Below are 24,135 nucleotides of genomic sequence, written 5' to 3'. Positions count from 1 at the left end.
CCTTTAAAGCCCTAAACAGCCTTGGCCCAGTATACCTGAAGGAGCGTCTCCATCCCCATTGTTCAGCCTGGACACTGAGGTCCAGCTTGAGGGCCTTCTGGTGGTTTCCTCCCTGCAAGAAGTGAGGTTACAGGGAACCAGGCAGAGGGCCTTCTCGGTAGTGCTGCCCGCCCTGTGGAACGCCCTCCCACCAGATGTCAAGGAAATAACAGCTATCTGACTTTTAGAAGACATCTGAAGGGAGCCCTGTTTAGGGAAAATTTTAATGTTTGATGTTTTATTGTATTTTTAATATGCTGTTGGGAGCCGCCCAGAGTAGCTGGGGAAACCCAGCCAGATGGGTGGGGTATGTATGTATGTATGTATGTATGTATGTATGTATGTATGTATAAATAAATAATATTATTATTCATAAAATACAAGTTAACAGCCACAAAAGGTAAATACTGGTTTCATGACTACTGTAATTGGGTTAAGACTGAAATTTGTCATCATGACTAATTTTTCACATTTTTCACATACCGTAGCATCTACACATAACTAACTTGCTCTGGATTAATCCCATTGACTCCATTTAGTATTTTACATTCATAGTTATTATGATTTCTATCTGGCCTTTATGTAAATGATAAAAATAAAACATCAGAGGAAGAACACACTTAATATTTATTTCTCTTTATAAGGCCTCTTGTGTAGGCAGGTTTAGTTTTGTGAAATGTTTATTTCCATGTGAAGTGCTTTATCAAAGCACATCTCTTTTTTTGGGGGGGGGAGGAGGAAAGGGTTATTGTAGCTTTTAACCAACATTACATAAAATCCAGAGGGGAAGAGAATATGTCACATTGGTTTCTGTGCATTTTCAAAAGTTAATGCATTAGATGCACTCACCGGTCATAACCTGCCTCATCTCAGAATATATCACAAGCTTGTAATTTCCCTTTCAGTATCACATTTGGGCCCAGGGCACATAGAACCCCTGGCATGTCAAGGCCAATATGTCAAAGAGAAGTCTAATGAATTCTTGGCATGCTTCCTGCAACCACAGTGGCCCTGTAATTTGCAAACACAGTCACTACATCAACATCATTTGTGGGGCTGGACAAATAAAATACGTGGAACGAGCAGTTCAGCTTAGCCTGCCAGCTTGTTGGAAAGCTTTCATAATGCAATATCTTCCACTATGGCGATCTGTTTAAATTTAGTTCCTGATAAAATAATGAAGTGTAGCAGGTGAAATGCAACATGTGTTAGCTTGAAGTTGCATTGATTGGTTATTATTTTTGGGACTTAATTTCCAAATGAATGCTCACTGCCCAGTTTAATTATCCAATGTTCATGGCTGTCTTTGATTTGAGCTTTTGCCCTGTAAAAAATTAAGGAGAATGTGTGTTTGTTTTGTTTTTGAATAAAATAAAAAAGAGAGAGAAAAGCATAAGCAAAGAAGCCAAGTCTTTGGGTTTTGTGGTAGTACAGCATAGAAGAACTATGGGTAAAAAAAAGGGTAAAAGGTAAATAAAGGATCCCTGGACGGTTAAGTTCAGTCAAAGGCGACTATGGGGTATGGCGCTCACCTCTGCTTTCAGGCCAAGGGAGCCACAGTTTGTCCACAGACAGCTTTCCGGGTCATGTGGCCAGCAGGACTAAACTGCTTCTGATGCAATGGAACACTGTGACAGAAGCCAGAGCGCACGGAAACACTATTTATCTTCCTGCCACAGTGGTACCTGTTTATCTACTTGCACTGGTGTGCTTTTTAACTGCTAGGTTGGCAGGAGTTGGGACAGAGCAACAGGAGCACAGGGATTCAAACCACCGACCTTCTGATCAGCAAGCCCAAGAGGCTCAGTAGTTTGGACCACAGGGTCACCCACATCCCAAGGACTATGGAGCATGTGGTCACACACCTAACATGCCTCTAAAGATGAGCACATTGCCCTGTATCATCTTGGGAACTTTGTTTCAAGCCCTTGGTTATTTGCTGGTGCTGAGCTGCTGCACAATACAGAACAAAAAGTCTGAAGAGGAGTAAATTAACTGTTTCCTTTCCTCTGCTCTGCCATTCTAGGAATCACTACCCCCACCCCTTGCTTGGTGTGCATCAGAGGTGAGGAACCTACGGTCCTCCAGATGTTGTTGAACCCCAGCTCCCATCAGTCCCAGCCTGCACGGCCAAAGGTAAGAAAGGATGAGGGCTGCAAGCCAACAGGTTCCTCCAACCTACTGTAAGCTATTTATAGTGTGCAGAGTCGGTGCTGAAGTGTCTGTCCATAAAAAAATGCAGATGTTTCAAATAGCAAGTTTTTTCTCCTGGCACCTATTCTCCCAAAGAAAAACTAATCCCCCCTGCCTTTATATGAGGATGTGATTTAGCAGTACTGGCTGCACATATCAGGGCTTTCCTGCAATGAGCTTGGAGCACACACATCTTCTGAAGTATGCAGAAAGGCTTAAAAGAGTTTATGGGAGAGAACGGTACATCATTCCAGGAATCCTTGTAATGGCCAATGTGAAAAAAGCTACTAATTCTCTAACTTTATTTAGAACCATTAGCACCATTTGCAGCCAGTTCCCACTTGAGGCAGCCCTTATACGTCCTTCTATAAAAGCAGAGCAAAAGTTTGTGCAATAGTAACCTCTGCAGTTGTCAGTAAGCCAAAGGCAAAACACAGTCACATTTCTTTACGAGGGTTTCTTTCTTTGCTAGTGTTACCATTCTGTGGGAGCTAAACACCTCTTCATCCACCCCAGAGCTGATATTTTGTATTCTTATGTCCTTAGTGTTGTTGTTTTTTAAGGTCATTGGGACGTTGCCAGATCCATGATATGCTGGTGAATTCAACCAACACAAATATATGAAAGGATTCTTCAGGTTTCCCCATTCAAAGAATGTTTATTAAAAGAATGTTTATTAGAATTCATAAAGCTTGTCTCCCTTGTTGGAAGATCAGACAGTGCTTGGCCTTGGTGTTAATCATTTTTATGTTCAAGCTTCAGCTTTAGAGAGAAGAGGCAAGTAGTCAAGTTTATACTCACTAAAAATAAACTTGCCGACTGGCTGGATTCTTCCATACGAAAATGTAAACAAGTGTCATCTCTTCTGGAAAAGAAGTTTTGCCCTGCTTGTGACTTCCCCAGGAGAACTGGACAAGCGACTCCCTCACCACCACCTTTTGCTCCATTAAGAGATTGGTTTCCATAATTGGGGCAAGATCACTTACACTTCTGGGAAATGAAATCACTGTTTGTTTCCAGTTTTAAAATATTCTGATTAGCACTGCAGTGCAACAAGAACTTTTAAGACAGCTTGTGCTCACAGTACTCAGTGTTCAAGACTGAGCATATTAAAACAGAAGTTTCTTTAGCTGCATACATAAAATGGCTTGGTATGGACCAGGGAGGTCATAGGATGTCAACTTCCACCAGCCCCAGCCAGCATGGCCAATGCCTAGGGATGATGGGAGTTGCAGCCCGGACGCTCCACATCCCTGACAAAAACTTTCTGGGCTCTCGTAACTGAGTGATTTAATGACAAGACATTCCTAACTGAGCATCTCACACTCTCTGGGTAGATCTGTTGCTGGGTGAGTGAAGGTGGATTAGATCTGCCTGCAAGGGATGTGGGTGGTGCTGTAGTCTAAACCACTAAGCCTCTTGGGCTTGCCGATCAGAAGTTTGGCGGTTTGAATCTCTGTGATGGGGTGAGTTCCCCTTGCTTTGTCCCAGCTTCTGCCAACCTAGCAGTTTGAAAGCACACCAGCGCAAGTAGATAAATAGGCACCACTGTGGCGGAAAGGTAAATGGCATTTCCGTGCACTCTGGCTTCTGTCACGCTGTTTCGTTACGCCAGAAGCAGTTTAGTCATGCTGGCCACATGACCCAGAAAGCTGTCTGTGGACAAATGTCAGCTCCCTCAGCCTGAAAGTGAGATGAGTGCTGCAACTCCACAGTCGCCTTTGACTGAACTTAACTGCCCAGGGGTCCTTCACCTTTACCTAGATCTGCCTTCAAGTTATATTGGTATTGCAGAAGCCCTCTTCACATCCATGTGTAACTTCTTTAGTGCTGCTCCATGCATGAGTGAATATTAATATTGTGGCCTCACCTGCACTTAGCATTCAAGGCATCCTCACACACTAACATTCATCATAGCTGCCAAGTTCTCCCTTTTTTTAAGGGAAATTTCCTTATGCTGAATAGGCTTCCTCGCGAGAAAAGGGAAAACTTGGCAGCTATGACATTCATGGCTTTTTCACCCAAGGAATCCTGGCAAGTGTAGTTTGTTAAGGGTACTGAGAGTTGCCAGGAGACCCCCCTCAGAGCGCTACAATTTCCAGAGTAGTTTAACCACCAGGGAACACAGGGAATTGCAGCCGTGTGAGGGAAATTGAGGTATCCATTCTAACAGTTCTCAGCACCTTTAACAAACTACAATCCCCATGATGCTTTGGTGGAACCTATGACTGTTTAAAGTGGTATGATACTGCTTTAAATATATAGTGCAGATGTGGGACCTGATTCTTGACAGTGCAAAACACCTGTAGCATTTTTGACAGAGATTCGCAGTTGTTTTGAAAAGATTAGACCAAATTTCTCAAGGACTTTTTACCCACCTCAGGAATGAAGGAAGAAATAGGAAGGGCAGGAACCTCAGCTGGCCAGAACCTGCACCTAGACTGAGAACGTCATTGCTTGATTAATTTTTTTAAAACATTGCCTAATATTAGATGAGGCAACTAGGGAATAAAATATTGCAGGAAAAGGTTTTGTTTTGACATTTAGTAACAAGATTAGCTGGCAGGAAAGTTTAAAAGATGTTATCTCCTCAGCATGAAGAAAATGTGCACTTTCTAAATGTGGATGTAATTTGCAGACTTTTTTTTTTACTGCTTTGTGGCTTCATGTAAATTCATCTTAGAAAATAATTGTTTAAACTTGGTCAGAGGATGAAGAGACAGCTTCCCAGCTATTAGGCTGCATGAAGAGGTTTTCCAATGCATACAAAAATCAGATCCAGTGTAAATCTGGAGCGCTGAAGGGCTACTATTTAATGAGTCCCAGCTGTTAAAACCAATTGTATCCATTCCTTGTTTTGTTTTTTAAAAAACTTTTATAAATGCAAAGAACTGGAATGTATATGTATGTCTTATTGGGGAGTTGGGAGTTCACTCAAAGTCCCTCACGTATTGCGAGGGCCCACACAAACACTGTATAAACTAGTCACTTCCCCCATCAGCTGTAAGTTCAGCAGCCATGTGAAGGAACCATATATATATATATATATATATATATATATATATATATATATATATATATATATACCCTATGCATAGAGGCCTCATCCATGACTGGCCCAGGATTTCTGCTTGTGTGGATGAGCCCTACTCAAATACACCTGTACATGCATAGGATCCCTTCATGCAGCTGTCCAATATATGGCTGTTGACTCTCTCTCTCTCTCTCTGTGTGTGTGTGTGGGGGGGTGCACATGTCACTAAGGGATGGGGCTACCTGGCACAACCCTCTTTTGCTCCGCACTTTCAATGCCTGACTGTGTGAGCCCCTCAGTCCTAATGAAGAAAGGGAAACAGCTAATTCCTTCTCCTTCTCTTCAAAAGTAGGAAGCGGTCTTAGACTGCTGATTGACCCCGCTCAGTATTGCCTACTACTCGATGTTTGGCAGTGGCTGTCCAGGACTTCAGGCAAGTGCCTTTCACAGTTTCACCCACAGATGCAATGGCCCTTTCTTTAGGCCTCTCTGTGATCAATGCATATAAAAGTGGCACAAATACCCCTGTGGGTTCACTTTCTATCGTCTAGTCTAGGGCTGTGGTTCAAATGACTTCTGCGGTGCCAATGATCTGGATGGGATCAGATCTTGCAGCCATTATCGTAGCACGTTGTGCCACCAAAGATGCTCTTCAATCCAATTCCAAAGTTCTGCATGGGAAATTTGGGACATTATATTCTCCCTTTGAATCATCTGTAGAGCCAGTGGCAGATTTGAGGGTGCACTGGGCAAGGGTCCTTCAATCCTCCCCTCCCCCACAATTTAGTTCCCATCCCTGGCACCTGGTCATCTCCCAGTATGCTTACCTGGTGGCAGAAAGCAGAAGTTCATTGTTTTTTTACTTGCTAGCATGGCAGGTGTGCTAGGGAGCTAAGCACTAGCCAAGGCTGCAGTCACCCAGCATCTGCGTTCCCCTCTACGGCCCTGAGCCCTGCTACATCAGGAAACTAGAGGCATTCTGGGGAAAAGAAGGTGACTGGTGGCTGTAGCTACAGCCGCTGTTTTCCATTGCAAGGTTAATTTAAAAGTTTTGAGATGAATAGAAAATAGATTGCAGCCCCAGCATTTGCCTGACCCTGGTGCTTATTGACCCGAGGCCTGTGGATAGAGCATCAGAATGGTTAGGAACAGTAAGAAGTGGATGTTTTTGCTATGCGTAGAACAACAATTCTAATCCACATTTTTAATTTGTATACAGAGCTTGCAGACAGCAGCTATTTTGGATGCTGAGCTAAAATAAGAGCATGCTCTTGTTTATGTGCTGTGCTCTGGAGTGAAGCCTTTATGACATCACCTGCAATGCTCCCAATTATCCGTTCTCCTCTGTCAATTAGTTCCTATTATTGGTTAGAACAATTCAAGAGTAATAAAGTGGCTTTAATATGTGTTAATTGGTCTTTGCTGGTGCATTTTGACTAATATCCTGTCATATGTTTAGCCCACGGGAACTCAGTGTACCAGTTTCATCTCATATTCTTTTTATGGAGTTTGTTTAAGAATTAGATTAAAGCACCTCAGGCCAAACACAGAAACAATATGACTCTTTGGAGCTTTAATAAGTATTTTTTAAAAAACACCAGTGTTTCTCTGTACACACACACACACACACACACACACACACACCATAGCTGCCAAGTTTTCCCTTTTCTCGCGAGGAAGCCTATTCAGCATAAGGGAAAATCCCTGTAAAAAAGGGATAACTTGGCAGCTATGACACACACACACACACAGTGCAAATATATGAAGAACTATTGAAAACAAGGCTTTCCTGTAACTCATTCTTAGCCAACCTGGTGCCCTCAAGGCATTTTGGACTAAAACTCCCATCAGCTCCAGCCAGCAGAATGTACCATTAAGAAGAACCAACTTTACTATGGCAAATTCCAGAGGGGTGGCCATGTTAGTCTGTTACAGCAAACACACACACTCTAGTATGCTACAATAAATCTGTTAGCCCTGAAGGTATGATACCACCAGATTTTTCTTAACTTCCCTGCAGCCTCCTCCATGTTTTAGAGACAAGCCTTCACCAACTTCATGCCATCCAGATGGTTGGCCTGTATTTTGGAGCTTTATAATTTAGGAAGGCTTTGGAAGAACTGGTTGACAAGTCTTATCAGTCGCTGGTGTATGAGCGGATTTTATTTGTTGCTATTCTGGGCTCCTGGTGCACCAGGGTTTACACCAGAGTAATAGAGTTGGCCAGGATGCCAGAAGGGATACAATTTACGAGCTTTCTCCATTATCTGCGTAGCAGGGGGTGCACTTATTGGAAATCAGTTTTGTTACCTCTTCCCCCCCCAAAAAAACCCCCCGAGACAATGAGCCCAGCCACCTTTTATTCACAGTCCCATAAGCACTACACTACAGCATGGCCATAAACCTGTACGTTCAACCGCTGAAATATACACCCAATACTGTATGTAGCAATGGAAATTTATGTTACTGCTTTATGAATGAACACTGTGTTTTATGAATGGACTCTGTATTTTGTGAATTACCTAAGAGCCACCAATAGGGAGCTCTAGAATCCAACAGCTAACCTACCCCCCCCCAAAATCAAGTTGCACCCCAATGCTTCAAATTGGGCCCCACTGGCTAGCCCTGAGTCTCATAGTTGCTGGGCCTGAGTTGCCCTGCCCTTGCATGAAGTCTTGGGTTTGCAGTTTTGGGAGAGGGGAGGCTGCGGCACTGGGGAGTGTACAGGCTGGTGAGGCCCCCTAGATTTACAGGCCCTAGGCTTCAGCCTACTTAGCCTATACATAAATCCAGCACTGCTGATGGGAGTTGTTGTGGTCCAAGGCATCTGGGGCACACCAAGTTGGCAAAGGCTGGTCTAAACCAACATCCCTAATCTCTTTTGTAGTCCTGTCCTTCCTTCACATCAAAGAAAACATTTTGTTTTCTTACTAAATTTTTACACCATGGTAGGGATCAGAAGCAATGATTTCTGTGGCCTTTTGCCAAACATTTTGTGCACCTTTCAAATACAATAGTTCAAACAACGCATTGGAGATGGCGGTTTAAGAGCATTTTAAGACTGCTTCAGATTGTTATCCTTTAAAATTAGTCCTGTCAAATTACCTTATTATTTCCCCCTCTAAACACTCATTGCAGTTTCTCCCAAAATATGGCATTCATTTATTACTTGGAGTGTAAAAAAGCAAATATAATAATCTGATAGCTAGGTATGAGCAGATTCTCCCATACCTACATTAGTGCCCGTAATAACTATGATATACTATCTGTTCTACTTCACTTGGACACTGAAATGCTGTGATGTGGTATGAAGGTACATGAGGTCATCACTTTGCTGAAGCTAAGCAGATCTGGTTCTTCTCAATGCCTGGATGGGTGGCTACTTAAAACCCACATGTTCACCACCTTAGGTACTACGATGAAAGATGAGATACAAAGGAAAATGATTGATAGATAATATCCTGCCTTTGGGCTTCTAGTAGGCATAAGGTTACCATATTTCAAAAAGTAAAAAACCAGGACACCCCAAAGTCCTTTGATTTACTTGCCAAAGATCCAGGACAAACCACAACTTTCCAGAAATCCCCTCCCCCCACGACATTACTTCCACCTTTGAAATCCCAGTAGTGTATGGCAGCCCTAAGTAGGCAAGTAGGCATATCTTGGTTTCTGTATGAAAAGAGAGGGACTAGATAAGCCTCTGGTCTGATCAACCAGGACTCTCATTATGTTCTTAACTGGAGAGATATGCTCCCAGCTGCCTGTCTCAGTGAGTAACCTAGCAGTGCTATGTATTTCTATGTGCATGTTTGTTTAACTAGCAAAGTTTTCAAAGACAGCTCACTATATAATAATAGGGGTAAATATTGTGGGATGGGGATGCATGCAATAGGTGCCTACTTCAGAGTGACAACTGACTATCATCTAGCAGGTATGTTTGCTGTAGTTCCTGCCTCTTGTGTTCCATCACCCAATCATGGACCAAGACACATGAAATACAGACCTATTGTGCAAGTGCTTACACAACACACTGCCCACTGGGGCTGTGCAATGCACCTCCGATTCAGTCCTGGACCTGATTCAGCAATCCTGAGAGGGCCTCAATCTGCTTCCTTTCAAAGCAATGTAACCAGGGCCAGCACAGGCATATCTGTCATTTGGCGGCAGTGCAGCCTGTAATTTCAAGAAACCCAATTTTGGGAATTTCTTGTAGGATCCTTAGTTTACTAATGTGTTAAGTGTGCTTCACATGACAGTGAATCCTGTGTTTTAGTGTTCTTCGCCTTACAGCCAATCTAGACTAATAATGAACAATAGACCTACATCCTGCTGTGCTATGGGAAAGAGTCCTATGAAGAGAAGACATAGTGTCCAGAGTCATTTTTATCTTTCTGAACATCATCCATTTGCTGTGGTCAAGCATTTTATCTGGATACGTTTAATCAGAATTCCAAAATGCTTTTTTTGGCATCAGCACCAAACACTAATATATACAACACTTTCCTCTTTTCCATTACAGTTGTCAAGAGAGAGTTCACCGGAGGAAGACAGCAAATATAAGGAACTGCCATCTGCACTCCTAAATGGGAAGTTTAAACAGATGGCTCTTCTGGACCTGAATAAAAGGTCATTATTTAAGGTTCCACAAGTTGGAATCCACAAACTGATCCAAGCCAGCAAGGAGGGCATTGTGTCACGGTCCGGTCGGCGGGCGTCAGGACCAGAGGCAAGATGGTGGTGAAGAAGCAGGGTCGAAGGCAGAGGCGAAGGTCCACGGGGCACGAAGCAAGGCGAAGGCGAGGCAGGGGTCCAAGAAGCACGGCAGCAACAAGGCAAGGGTCCAAGGAACAGGAGGCCAGATGCAACCAGGCAGGGATAGCGTTGCTGTGGCAAAGAGCTGAAGGGAAATGCTGGGCTTTTATCCCTCCCAGCTCCTGCCACCAGGTGCAGTGAGATCTCAAATGGCCTCACCTGGGTGATTACTCCTTGCTTCTCCAGCACAAGCTGAGGACTTCACCTGTGTGGCCACGCCTTGCTTCTCCAGCACAAGTTGAGGCATGCCCCAGTCCTGCAAAGCACTACAGGCCCCAGAGCCTGACTCCTGCCCATACTCCTGACACATTGACACTTTGGGGTCAGGGGTGTGGGGATGTGGGCTTGCTATTTCCTACTCTGCAGCAACTGCACCCCCAATGCCTGAAGTGATAGATAAGATGGTGCTGGTGAAAGAGCATGTTGTGGCTGGCTGAGAGGGGCAGCTGGCCCACACATGCTAATGGCCGTGTTTGCAACACCAGAGGCGCTCTTGATATGGGTGGTTCAGTCTGAAGAAATGGAAGGATGATTATGTATGTATGACCAAAGACACTGTTAGCAACCGGCTACCAGTTTGCTAAGCGGGTGGGCTGTATTCAGACACAGGGAATTCACTGTGCGTTTCCCCCTTAAGTGCACCCCAGCCTCACTCTCTTCCTTATAGAAGCCCCCTCACCAGAGAGCCAGTGTGGTGTAGTGGTTAAGAGTGGTGGACTCGTAATCTGGTGAACCGGGTTTGATTCCCCGCTCCTCCTCGTGCAGCTGTTGGGTGACCTTGGGCTAGTCACACTTCTCTGAAGTCTCTCGGCCTCACTCACCTCACAGAATGTTTGTTGGGGAGGAAGAAAGGAGATTGTTAGCCGCTTTGAGACTCCTTAGGGTAGTGATAAAGTGGGATATCAAATCCAAACTACTCTTCTTCTTCTTCTTCTTCTTCTTCTTCTTCTTCTTCTTCTTCTTCTTCTTCTTCTTCTTCTTCTTCTTCTTCTTCTTCTTCTTCTTCTTCTTCTTCTTCTTTTTCATTAACAGCCCTGCTAGGAAACTGTACCAAACCCTGTTAATAAGCCAGTTATGTTACCAATATCTGCGCAGAGTCTAAATTCTGTAGTAATAGATCATTGAACAAAACAGAAGAAGTGTTCTTACAATGCCCCCCCCCCCGCTTTTTCTGCGTACACTGTTGGATGGAATTTCTTCATTGCCAGTGCTGTTTCAACATGCCTAGGCTACAGGTAGGAGATGGGGATTTAAACATAGGTGCATCAATTTCATAGTGTGGAGGGAGACAGCGGGGACATGTCTTTGTGCAGTGAGGTAGAACCGGAGAATTGGGAAAAGAAATACATTTTTGTCCTTCTTCCTATTTCTCACAATTTTTGTGAGCAACACCTTTTGGTTCTATCATCCTCAAAAATTCAGCGGCAGCCGTGGGTGGGAGGACAGCCTAAAATGGGGCATTCTTTAAATGCAGTTTAGGTAAACCCTAAACTGTGGCATTCCTCGAACCTTCAGTGTATCAGGTTGTTGCAGATAAATATATTTATCCTAACGAGAGAGAGAGAGAGAGAGAGAGAGAGAGAGAGAGAGAGAGAGAGAGAGAGAGAGATTTAGTTCCCATCCTATTCTCTTGGCTATAATTTGTTTTAGTGGACTTAAATACTGTGAGCTCAACTAAGTTGTTGTGCTAGTGGAAACCAGTGCAAGGATTACCCCTAGTGCAATGGGACTTCCTTTCTCCTTCCTGCTTGCCCCTGCACCCTCCTCAGATCTGATCAGAAGGGTCAGAAGAACCACAAAACACACGGGGGGACGACGACTATTCTGTCTGGCAAGCAGAAGTCGCATACGGATGGAACAACCTCCTTGGCATGATATTAAATTCCACCCTGTATTTTTTAATTGCTGCAATTTGCCCTGGGACGTTATGGTGTAGGGTGGGTAAGAAATATAATAACAGTAATAATTGATTCAAAATACAAGTTATTTTCTCATTCACTTTCACCAGAAATACAATAAAATTCCAAGTATGTTAATGCGAGCGAGCTATTGACTTTCTGGAGACCACCCAGTGAGCTCCGTGATTGAAAGTAGGCTTGATCCTGGATTTCCCATGTCCTCACTCAACACCCTGAATTACACGGGGGTACTGAATACGTATTGAAAAGGTTGAACACCCAGAGAGCAATTGCTATTAGGCTTGCAAGAAGCTTTGTCAACTGCTAAAAACCACTAATTGCTTCAGAAATGCTTTAGCTTTTGGAAAGGTAAAGGCCTCCAACTGATGTATCAGCTAGCATCATACAGGCTGAAATGGCAGCTATCTAATACCCCCACAAACTCTTTAAAGGCTGGTTTCAATTATCGGAACTCGAGAAGTGAATGCAGTGCAATTATCATCCCTGTGGCTTGATCAGGTCCCAATGAATTTGGAGCATCAAATTGCTTGATGACAGCCTTGCATCTAAATCCTGCTATAGTAGCTGCTTTTCTGTTTATAGAGTGGGAACAGATGCAGCAGAAATAGTAAGCAAAGGTTCATCCGAATATGTGATTCTCCCCACACCCTGTCATTGGTTTGGATCCTGGCTCTTGATGACGTTGTCCTAATCCATCAGCAAGGACTCTGAACCAAAGCAGAAAGAGCAAAGAACACAGAATAGACAAGAACAAGATTTTACATTATTTCAGTGTCCCTCCCATCAAGCACTAGAAATCATTACAAGTGATTAATGGTGAAATCATTACAACTGATTAAAGCTTAGCCCTGTCGGTCACAACATATCTCTTCCTTCCCCTCTCTCCACCTTCACATTTTCTTGATAAGGCAAATCTGAATGAAGAGATTCACTTTTGGCAGACACACTATCCACAATGTTTTTGTTTTCCAGTGTCCAAGTCTCTGAAGTGCCCCGAAATACTTTGGAGTTTCCCTGCTTCAGTTCAGAACACTTTGGAAAGATCCCATTTTGGTTCCGATAAGCTCTGAATTTTTCTGAAATTACCTACTTCAGTGCAGATCTTCAGTGTGCAGACCCAATCTATATATGGTTTATTATATATACTGTAATATCTACCATATATTTTAGAAAGTTGTTTGCTATGGATCTTAAGGTAGTGTAATTGGCGTTTGCGCAATGGTTCCTAAGATCAAGCAGCAGGTTTCTGTCTATGTTTGGATACAAATGGATATCATTTTGAAGCAAGGTGGAGAACTGAATCTTTGAAAACTGCAGATTTTAACCACTGATTTCAAAATGGCACAGCTCTTTTGGTTTCTTAGAATTCCTGAGCAACATCAGGTGTAAAACTCTCCCTCCCTCCCCCCCTCCCCCCCTCTCTCTGTGTGTAAATATCTGAATACACCCATATCTCCTTTTTCTACACCTTTGAACTATTTGGAAGCGTGCCTGTAAAGCCAATAAGTGGTTCTGGCAATTAGAAAGTATTCTTTAAATAAAAATACCTTAAGAATAATGGATGTTTATTTTTCTATTTATTGGCAACCTGATACGAGCTGCTTAGGAATTTTGTGCAAGTTCTAGCTAATAGTAAGAGTGATATTGCTTTTGCTGGGTGTATAAAGAAACCATGTATCAACTGGTGAGCCATCTCAAGTTTTGCATGCTTGCCAAGGAGAGATTGCCTTTGTGCAATGTAAACAGCAGTAAAACTGCATTCCCTGGAAAAGAAAAAGACCTGACGATTAATCTTCATTTTTATAGGCAACATACATGTTGTCAAATAAGCTGCTATTAAATTATCATTGTGTTTTTTTTACTGCTTGGTGGTTATCTGCTGCCAAATCCTCCTGGCAAACCAAATGTGTAATTTATTACACAGCCTTGGGTTTGCCAAGTACATCACCAAGTATGAAGGGTGATGGATTCAGCAGACCACCTGATGGTAATCTGTTATGTTACGGTCAAGTTTTCTTTTTGCCATTTCATTCAGACCATTTATTATTTGTGATAATCATTTATACAAGGCTAAATTGGTTTCTTCAATCCATCAGTGCCACAGTACTGAGCTATAATGAAAATCGCAACACCACATGCCCCCCCTTCCCCCAACCTCACTCTTCACTATTATCACCAATATTTTTTCCCTGAAATGAATGCTTTCCATGGCACATGCCTGGAAAGAAAAGATCTACGATATGCAGTGTATATAAAACATTTCCTTTGCCAAAGGCGACTATCAGTAAAATGTACAAATGAGCAGACTTTGGAGCAGAATTCATACCTACATAATCTCAAAGAACCAACATGTAATTCGTCTTGTTGTTGTCTATGGTATGCAAAGATCCATCCCATGAGAATTGCTGTGAGGATAAAATAAGGGTGGGGAAAATTTACATCACCTTTAGACCACAAGAGGGAAGGTGTAGTGGGGTTTAAAACCTCCGTTTGATCCTCACAGCATCCCTATTGAAAGATAGCAACTTGTCCAAGACCGCCCAGTGAAGTTCATGGCCAAGTGGGGATTTCAACCCAAGTCTTCCCTGCCTTAGTCTAAGGCTCTAACCACTACATTGGCTCTCTTGTAGTCTTTAAGGTACCAGAGATCTCTTACTTGCTGTAACAGAGTAACACAGCCACACCTTTGGATTTTTCCACTCCAATTTGTATCCCACTGTCAGGTGAGGACTTGGTAGGATATTGGGCAACAGTCCAGTCAGGTTGTCAAACAGTGACAACAGCCGTTACTCTTTTGCAAACAGAGCTCTGCATAAGTTATAACTTGCCAGTTGTGCTACATTTTTATGTCCTTGTATGTATATATTGTTATAGAGGTGTATAATATTTTTGTGCCCTTCCCCTCCTTCTTGGACATTGTCTAGTCAGAAGCTGTAGCTGCTTTGGGTGTTTAGCAGTGCATTTATATCATCTTCCAGATAAATGTCTATGAGCCTACACAGGAAGCAAAGTTTTAATTCAAAGAGGCAGAGTAATTGTCACAGGGGACATGAGGAATCAGGGCTTATCTCTGGAGGGTGGACCTCAAAGTGGATCAAAGTTAATGAAGAAGGAGTTGAAGCTTGGCAGCATTGTTTGGGACCTGCCTTATTTTGTAGAGAGTCTTTAGTATCCATGAGAAATAAACAACAATCTCTCACTGATCTTTCTGATCCATGACAGGCAGCCACCACAACTGCCCTCGCCACAAGCTGGCCCTGCACAGGGGCGTCTTAGCCATAGAGGCTACTGGCGCAAGGTGCCACAGCAGCAAGTTCTGGAGGGCGTTGGAGGGCGCCTCAAACACGCCGCGCCACCTCAAGCCCCGCCGGCAGTGCCGCCCTCGCCCGCCTCTTCTCGGGCTGCAGACACCGTTGTGGGGAAGCCGGCTGCAAGCCTCCCGTCGGCATGGCAGCCAGGGCTCCCTGGACGGCAGCGCCACACAGCCTCTTCTGCCAAGCAGGTGGAGGCAGAGCACAGCTGGCAGCATCCCCACCCATCGGGCCACCCCCTCCGGCTGCCCGCCACGCCTGGCCCTGCCCAGCGGAGTGCGAGTTGGCAGCGTCGCCGGCGTCGGTCCTGCCCATGGCAAGCAAGAAGCAGAAAGCACGTAGGCTGCAGAGGGGCCCGAGGGAGAGGTGCTGCCTGCCCAGAGGGAAATGTGGGAGTGGGGGTGCGCCTGAAGGATCCCTGCACCATGGCGCCAGATAACCTTAAGACGCCCCTGGCCCTGCACTCCAAACACCAAACAGTTCCAAACTTGCTTAGCCATCAAGGCTTGCAACCAAGGAATCATGGGAGGAAGAGTCCTGGAAAATGCCTCAGTGTCACAAATTCCTCAATTTCGTTTCAGGCGAATGATAACAGTAAAACAGAGCATAGTCAATGTCAGGGTCAGAGTACCCTTATCTGTGTCACTAGTCATGGGTGAAGAATCCCAGCTATTTTGATGGCCATTTTGATGTCCAGAAAGCACAAACCATTTAGGAACTGCATGACTGCAAAATGATATTCCAATGGAACCAGTACCATTTCCCATTTAGGATGAAGCATATGGGTAATAGGGAATGAATGCAACAAAGGCACGTCCAGAGTATTGTGTTTTTAGGATGTGTGATTAAACAGCATACAACCAATTTCATGTTGTGCAATTAAAGTGGGATTGTTGCTCTTGCACAACAAACCTCAGACTTTCTTTGGTAAGGTACCTGGTAGCACCCAAGAACAATTGCTTGGCACAATGTTGTTCAACCTCCACACAAACCAATCAGAATGAATACTCAATAGGCAGGTTATCTGTAAACAAATCTCCCTCCCTGCCAAGCAATAATCTATGTATAGCTAAAATAGAAAAAGCAGAAATTCCTTTACCATTTTTGTGGGAGTTGATGTTTTCTAAAGGTAAAATATTTTCCCAACAAACAGGTTTATTGACATATTTGGTGTGCACATTCTTAGCTGGTTTAAAAGAATAAAAGGATATAGTGGTACCTTGGGTTAAGAACTTAATTCGTTCTGGAGGTCTGTTCTTAACCTGAAACTCTTCTTAACCTGAGGTACTACTTTAGCTAATGGGGCCTCCCACTGCCAGTGCTACCGTGCCGCTGCAGCACGATTTCTGTTCTCATCCTGAAGCAAAGTTCTTAACCCGAGGTACTATTTCTGGGTTAGCGGAGTCTGTAATCTGAAGCGTCTGTAACCCGAGGTACCACTGTAATTCCTTGGATGCCTAGATCCAGGTTTAGGGCAAATACTCTCTTGATGAGAGAGCCCAGTAGATATTTTAAACCACAAAACAGACAGCAAAGCTAAGCAAAGAAATAGAAACTCTTAGACCTTTTGAATATCCCCATTTATGTTTCTTTCCCAAGCTTCCCATTTCTTCCTCTTTAGCATAGAAAAGGCCACACAGTTTGGTAAGTTAAAATGGGTTTTTAATTGCAAACTCTCCAAAGCTCAGATTCATGTGTTCCCAAGGTACAAAGCCTTCCTGGGTCTATAAAGATTGTGTGTATCTTTATTTGGATATGGAGAAACTATCTCCTTGTTGTGGAGTCCATCCCATGGAATACTGTGAGCAAAGGCAAGCAGGAAGCTGTCAGGCCTTTGCTGTAAGTTTGTACCCTTCTTTAATAAATTGTTACACCTGATCACTCTGTCAGTTAGGGCATCATTCTATGTATCCAAAACTCCTGAGAGCCCTCCTATAGCTCTGCCGAGTGTTTCACATGGTAGACTAAGGGTTTCTGAATTATTTATGTAGAAATACAAATATGTCCTTCCTAGTTGGTTACATGGTGGGAAAGAGAGAGAGAGAGAGAAAGAAGAAACAAAGAAACGCTCCTTCCTTCCAAGGTGAGGTTGTGTGACCTAGCTGAGTCTAGGAAAATAGCTTACTTACGAACCATGCATGCTGCCTTGGAGCTCTTTGGAGAAAGAAAGAAAAAAGGTGGATAGAAATGCAAAAAATAAATATCACCTCGAATGCCACAGATTCTCCATCTCTGCCCTAAGCTTTTAACCCAGGCTTCCTCAACCTTGAACCTCCAGATGTTTTTGGCCTACAACTCCCATGATCCCTAGCTAGCAGGACCAGTGGTCAGGGATGATGGGAATTGTAGTCTCAAATCATCTGGAGGGCCGAGGTTGAGGAAGCCTGTTTTAACCTATATGGTAGTCCAGGCATCCCCAAACTTCAGCCCTCCAGATGTTTTGGACTACAATTCCCATCTTCCCTGATCATTGGTCCTGCTAGCTAGGGATCATGGGAGTTGTAGGCCAAAACATCTGGAGGGCCGCAGTTTGGGGATGCCTGTGGTAGTCTGTAGGGGTTTGCTGTTGTTGTTCTGTTTGAAATATTGGGCACTTGAACTAGCTCCATCGTCCTGCCATTCTAAAAGCCACCCTGTGAATGCAGATTCTGTTAAATGAAACTATTTTCATTCATAGCACATCATTTCACTGAGGTAAGTGCTAAGTAATCAGGCCTGGCAAAGGCTGATAAAGAATGGCTGTTAGGACCCCCCCCCCAAATACTCTTGTTTCTAATTATGTAGAGTACTGGATAAATTTTAATTTAAAATATGACCTAAATACTAATTTGCTTTTTCCTAGAGAAAAAAATGTATTTGTAGAAATTTATAGATTGGACTATCAGGAGCCTAGAAATGCTTAATTTTAGATATGTATTGTCTGTTAGAAGACACTGAAGGGGATGCATTTAAAAGAATGAAACAAACACATGAAATGACCTTACTTTTTGATTATTGCCAAAGCACCTGTTGTTAACGTGAGCCAAACTGTGAAGCAGCCTGTAGCTCAAGCTATGTCAAGTAACATGTTTATTTGTCTAGACTTGGGGTCATGGCAAGATCCATAAATCATGAATGCTATCATAAAACTAGACAATAAAACATTCCAATGTCATTGCAGTAACCAATTATGCAAAAAATGAATTGCATTGTATGCCGGCATTACTGAGCTAGGAATATTTAGTTGAACTCCTAACCATCTACTATGGGTGCATCAGAATCAATTTGGCATAGTCTCTTCTAGCCATGGTCTTGATGCCTGTGAAGCCTCCATTCATAGGAGCCAACTCCTAGGGGCTATGTGCACTTCAGCCCCTACAATAAAATATTTGAGGGGGCCAGGCCCCCATGAAGTTGTGTACACTGGTGTGTGTACACTGCATCATGTGATCGAATATGTAGGGCAGGGCTTACCTGGGCCCACACAATATTTTATCCAAGTTGGCACCCATTCTTAGCATGCTGTCTGATTGTCTTCTGTACATGTAAGGGAAAATGGTGTCATCTTGCCCTTTGCCTCAGGCAGCAAAATGTCTCAGGCTGGCCCAACCCAGCAGGAAATGGTGTTTTCTTGGCACTCCTCTCGTTTCCCTGCTTCAGCATTCCTTTTTCTCTCCTCCACTCTAGCACTAGCCCCCTTTCCAACCCTTGGCTCTTTTCTGTCATCAGTATTCCTCAGGCTCTGTTGTTGCCCCAACGCCACTCTGGCTTTCTGTCTGCCCCCCCCCCGCAATGTTTCATATTTCCCCATAAGAATTAGCCCCTCATGTAGGGGACGTGGGTGGCACTGTGGGTAAAACCCCAGAGCCTAGGGCAGTGTTTCCCAACCAGTGTGCCTCCAGATGTTTTGGGACTACAACTCCCATCATCCCTAGCTAGCAAGACCAGTGGTCAGGAATGATGGGAGTTGTAGTCCCAAAACATCTGGAGGCACACTGGTTGGGAAACATTGGCCTAGGGCTTGCCGATCAGAAGGTCGGCGGTTTGAATCCCTGCGACGGGGTGAGTCCTGTTGCTTGGTCCCTGCTCCTGCCAACCTAGCAGTTCGAAAGCGCAAACTGCAAGTAGATAAATAGGTACCAGTCTGGCGGGGAGGTAAACGGCGTTTCCGTGTGGCTGTTCTGGTTTGCCAGAAGTGGCTTAGTCATGCTGGCCACATGACCCGGAAGCTGTACGCCAGCTCCCTTGGCCAGTAAAGTGAGATGAGTGTCACAACCCCAGAGTCATCCACAACTGGACCTAATGATCAGGGGTCCCTTTACCTTTACCTTTTAGCTTATGTACGAGAAAGTAAAAGGACACACTCGGGTGCACACATGCCTTGCTGGGCTTCTGATATTAAACCTCTTCTCTCCCCTAGTGCCTTAGCTGGTAAGAATAAAAAATGCATCTCTCAGCATAGCCCTGCCATGGGTTTGCACCATAAGTTTTATTGCATAGTTTACCACTGAGTATGAGTTTTTCTCTTTCACAAAGCCAGCATGCAATAGTGGTTAGAATGTCAGACTAGGATCTGGAAAGCCAGGGTTCAACTCCCCACGCAGCAGTATTGCTCACTGGGTGACTTTGGGCCACTCACGGTGTCAGGGAACATGCTGAGGAGGGTTGCACTGAGGAGGAATGGTGGGAGCCTCCCCCTCCCCCTGCTCCTGATCAAGATCCTGAATCTTCCCAGGAGCAGGAGGACAGTATAGATTTGGAACAGTGGTTTGCAGAGGGACATAGTTCAGAAGGCAGAAGCTGGGAAGTACTGGGTGGGGAACAGCTAGGAGGAGAAGAACTGCAGAAAGCGTCCATCTGCTCAGGTTACAAGACGTGGGAGTGATGGGGGTGAGAAGGGAGGAAGTGCGTGGGACCCTTAATTGGGAGCACCTTCATTCCTAGGAATGGATTCTTTGTTCTCTTGCTGAGATTACTGTATTGAAATTTCTAACTGGTAAGAGACTGCTTTCTCTTTGTTCTGCTTATCTACTGCCAAAGTTGGGGGGGGGGGAGAGGAAGCTGAGTCTCTTTCAGCCTAACCTATCTCACAGGGTTGTTGTGGAGATTAAATGAGATGGGAGAGAACCATGTATGTGACCTTGAACTCCATGGGGAAAGAGGTGGACTATAAATGCAACCCATCAAGCATTTGTAACTAGGGTAGGCGTTCCCTAGATTTTTATGAGGGGTTTGGATGGTGTGTGAAATCCAGGTTCTAATTCCTGGTCACGAAGCTCCTTAAATAGTATTGGGCAACACACCAGGTCTCTGTGCAACTTACTTGGAAGGCTTATTTGGAGAAAGGGGAGCGTACGAATGTAGCAAATATAATAATAGATTAATGTGTATGCTTCATTTTTCCCTATAGCCTAAGTAACACTAGTATGTAAAGACAGAATTCAAGTGGGGGAAATCAAATTAGAGGCTTAGAGAAACTCCTGAAGGCTTAGAGAAACTCCTGAAAAGTGGAGAGATTAAAATGTCATTTTAATCCTCTTTGGTTAAAGTGCGGACAGATAAAAGAGGATAATGCAGAGCCTTACAAAACCATAGAAGATGACACAATGACAGTCACATGCTCTTTTGTGATAATGCAAGAATTATAGGTAATCAATGAAATTAAAAGAAAACCAGTTAACTACTGCTTAAGGATTTCCCCCCATTACACAACCATCTATTAGCGTGCAAGGCTTAGACTGAAATTATAAATAGGGTACATAGTCTACCAGCCTTGTAAATTAAGCAGGGAAATGAAAACAATTCCTCATAATGAGGTTTGCACAGGAGAACTTTACAGTGAGTTGTTCCCATAGAACTTTGTGGATCATGCATGGAAATTTGAGCAGTAATATTTGTGTAAAAGATGTTTATTCATTAGATAGTAATTTTGGGATATGTGGCATCTTCTCATCTTTCCATAGCTGTACATCAGTATTGTTTGCTACATATGTACGTGTGTGTCTATATAAAATGGCATAATTTATGTTAGCGGTTTCTTAAGAGAGATGCTTGGGCAGTGTTCTTTGGTGCCATGCCATGGAGCTTTCACTGTTGGATTCCTCAGGGTTTGATTTCATCCCCTATGCCAGGCATCCCCAAACTGCAGCCCTCCAGATGTTTTGGCCTACAACTCCCATGATTCCTAGTCAACAGGACCAGTGGTCAGGGATGATGGGAATTGTAGTTCAAAACATCTGGAGGTTTGGGGATGCCTGCCCTATGCTGTTTAACATCTACATGAAGCTGCTGAGTGGGGTCATCTGGAGTTTTGGAGTATGCTGTCATGACAGCAATATGTTGATGACACACAGCTCTACTTCTCCTTTACATCTGCAGGTGGGCAGTGGATGTGCTAGACTCTAGACCAGGCATGTCAAACCTGCGGCCCTCCAGATGTTTTGGCCTACAACTCCCATGATCCCTAGGTAGCAGGACCAGTGGTTGGGGAAGATGGGAATTGTAGTCCAAAACATCTGGAGGGCCGCAGGTTTGACATGCCTGCTCTAGACTGTTGTCTTGCCTTGGTAATGGACTGGATGAGAGCCAATAGACTGAAGCTCAATCTGGATAAGACTGAGGCACTGTTATTGGGTGGTTCCTTAGACTGAATGGATGGGAGATTGCCTGGTCTTGATGGGATTACACTCCCTCTGAAGGAGTAGGTTCGTAACTTGGGGGTTACTCCTGGATCCATTGCTGTCAGTTCAGGTGCTGCAGGAATTTCCACAAACGTTCTATTGTTAGCATTGCTGTGTTTGTCTCCTAACCTTTTATCTCTTTTTTCAGCCCTGGGCTCCTTTGAGAAAAAGGGTAGCATATAAATTTAATAATAAAATAAAAATAACCACTTTATGATTATTCTGCCTGAAGAGAAGACTCAATACTCCCAACAAAACCTATAGTTGATTTCTGTACTTGATACAACCTTCCTTCCTTCCTTCCTTCCTTCCTTCCTTCCTTCCTTCCTTCCTTCCTTCTACCAGTTTCTCATATGTGTCTGTGACTACTCTGTCTTTTTTTTTTTTAACTGCATATAGCCACGGAAAGTTAAAATGGGTGATTGGCTGCATAATGTGACCCTTACACCCCAAAGGAGTTTATGCAAGTGTTGAGTCATAAAAAGGCTGGCTTGTCTCCACGATCCATTTTTAGACTCTGGATTGAAAGATAGCGTGAAGCTTGTTATCCTCCTGAATAATGCTGACCTAATATGGACAAATTCTTGCATGAAAGGTTGTGAATCACATGTCAGAAAGGATTACCGAGAAAGAAAAGAACCTCCTTCGTCGGCATGCAGAAAGCGGCCACAAAGTGCCAAAAAACATTCCTAGCATCAACATAAAAGTGTGACACCCCTTGCCCCACGCTGCCTTTTTCACAGCTTCTGTCAGAACTATTCCGTAGGCATTTCTTCCTTAAAAAAATAATAATAATCCATTTGAGCTGGCTCTTCAGTGTTGCTCTGTAAAATCAAACAATTTGAAAGCATGATTAAAATGTTGCTCCTTCCCAACCCGGTGCACTCCAGATGTTTTGACCTATAGCTACCATCTTTCTTGAACGCTGGCAGTGCTGACTGGGGCTGGTGGGGGTTGGAGTCCACCCCATCTTGGTGGGCAGCCGGTTCAGAAGGCTGACTCACCCAAAATGTCAGCATCTTTTTGCTCAAGCTGGCATCAGACACTGATGTCACCCAAACGAATCATCCAAACTCCACTGGGAGACAGAGAGGCAAGAGCTGATTTAAACATTCAGGAATTGCACAGAATAGAGTCCTCAGAAAGCTTTGCTATCTGCACATGAGAGGTTGTTAGTTTGAATACACCGCCTTATCAGACTTTCTTGGCAACAATTTATTGCAAGAATCATAGTGTTGGAAGGGACCCCATGAGTCATCTAGTTCAACTTCAAAGAGTAATAATAATAATAATAATAATAATAAATTTTTATTTATACCCCGCCCTCCCCAGTCAAAAACCGGGCTCAGGGCGGCTGACAACAACAGAACCACAATAAAACATAAAAACAATTAATTAAAATACAGATTAAAATACAGTATTAAAATTTAAAGTGCAGCCTCATTTCAAGTAGGCCATAAGTGGCTGACACCAACAGAACCACAATAAATCATAAAAACAATTAATTAAAATACAGATTAAAATACAGTATTAAAATTTAAAGTGCAGCCTCATTTCAAGTAGGCCATAAATCCAAGCCATGAGGGAGAAAAACACAGGGGTCAGGGTGAGTCTAACCCAAAGGCCAGGCGGAACAGCTCTGTCTTGCAGGCCCTGCGGAAAGATGACAAATCCCGTAGGGCCCTGGTCTCCTGGGAAAGAGCGTTCCACCAGGTTGGGGCCAGTACTGAAAAGGCCCTGCCTCTAGTAGAGGCCAATCTAGCCATCTTATGACTCGGGATCTCCAGAATATTATTATTTGTGGACCTTAAGGTCCTCCGCGGGGCATACCAGGAGAGGCGGTCCCATAGGTACAAGGGTCCCAAGTCGCATAGGGCTTTAAAGGTCAAAACCAGCACCTTAAACCTGATCCTGTACTCCACCGGGAGCCAGTGCAGCTGGTAAAGCACTGGACGAATGTGATCCCGTGGCCGGGACCCTGTAAGGAGCCTCGCCGCGGCATTCTGCACCCGCTGGAGTTTCTGGGTCAGCTTTAAGGGCAACCCTGCGTAGAGCGAGTTACAATAGTCAAGCCTGGAGGTGATCGTCGCATGGATCACTGTGGCCAGATCGGGGCGAGAGAGGTAAGGGACCAACTGCTTGATGCGGCGGAGATGGAAAAATGCCAC

At 44.0% G+C, this 24,135-nt stretch overlaps 1 long non-coding RNA gene across 1 annotated transcript; it reads left to right on the top strand.

Moving 5' to 3' along the window:
• The first annotated feature begins 2,066 nt into the window (after positions 1 to 2,066).
• On the top strand, positions 2,067 to 13,534 carry LOC148687332 (uncharacterized). The gene is made up of 3 exons (XR_015947657.1): positions 2,067 to 2,175; positions 9,786 to 9,892; positions 12,970 to 13,534. It is a non-coding gene; the product is annotated as an uncharacterized LOC148687332 (long non-coding RNA).
• The last annotated feature ends 10,601 nt before the right edge of the window (positions 13,535 to 24,135 follow it).

The sequence above is a fragment of the Zootoca vivipara genome, chromosome Z1 (assembly GCF_965207765.1).
Source record: "Zootoca vivipara chromosome Z1, rZooViv2.hap1.1, whole genome shotgun sequence".
Classification (NCBI taxonomy): Eukaryota; Metazoa; Chordata; class Lepidosauria; order Squamata; family Lacertidae; genus Zootoca; species Zootoca vivipara.
Note: the sequence above shows the minus strand (reverse complement) of the source record. Positions and strands in the feature narration are given on the sequence as shown.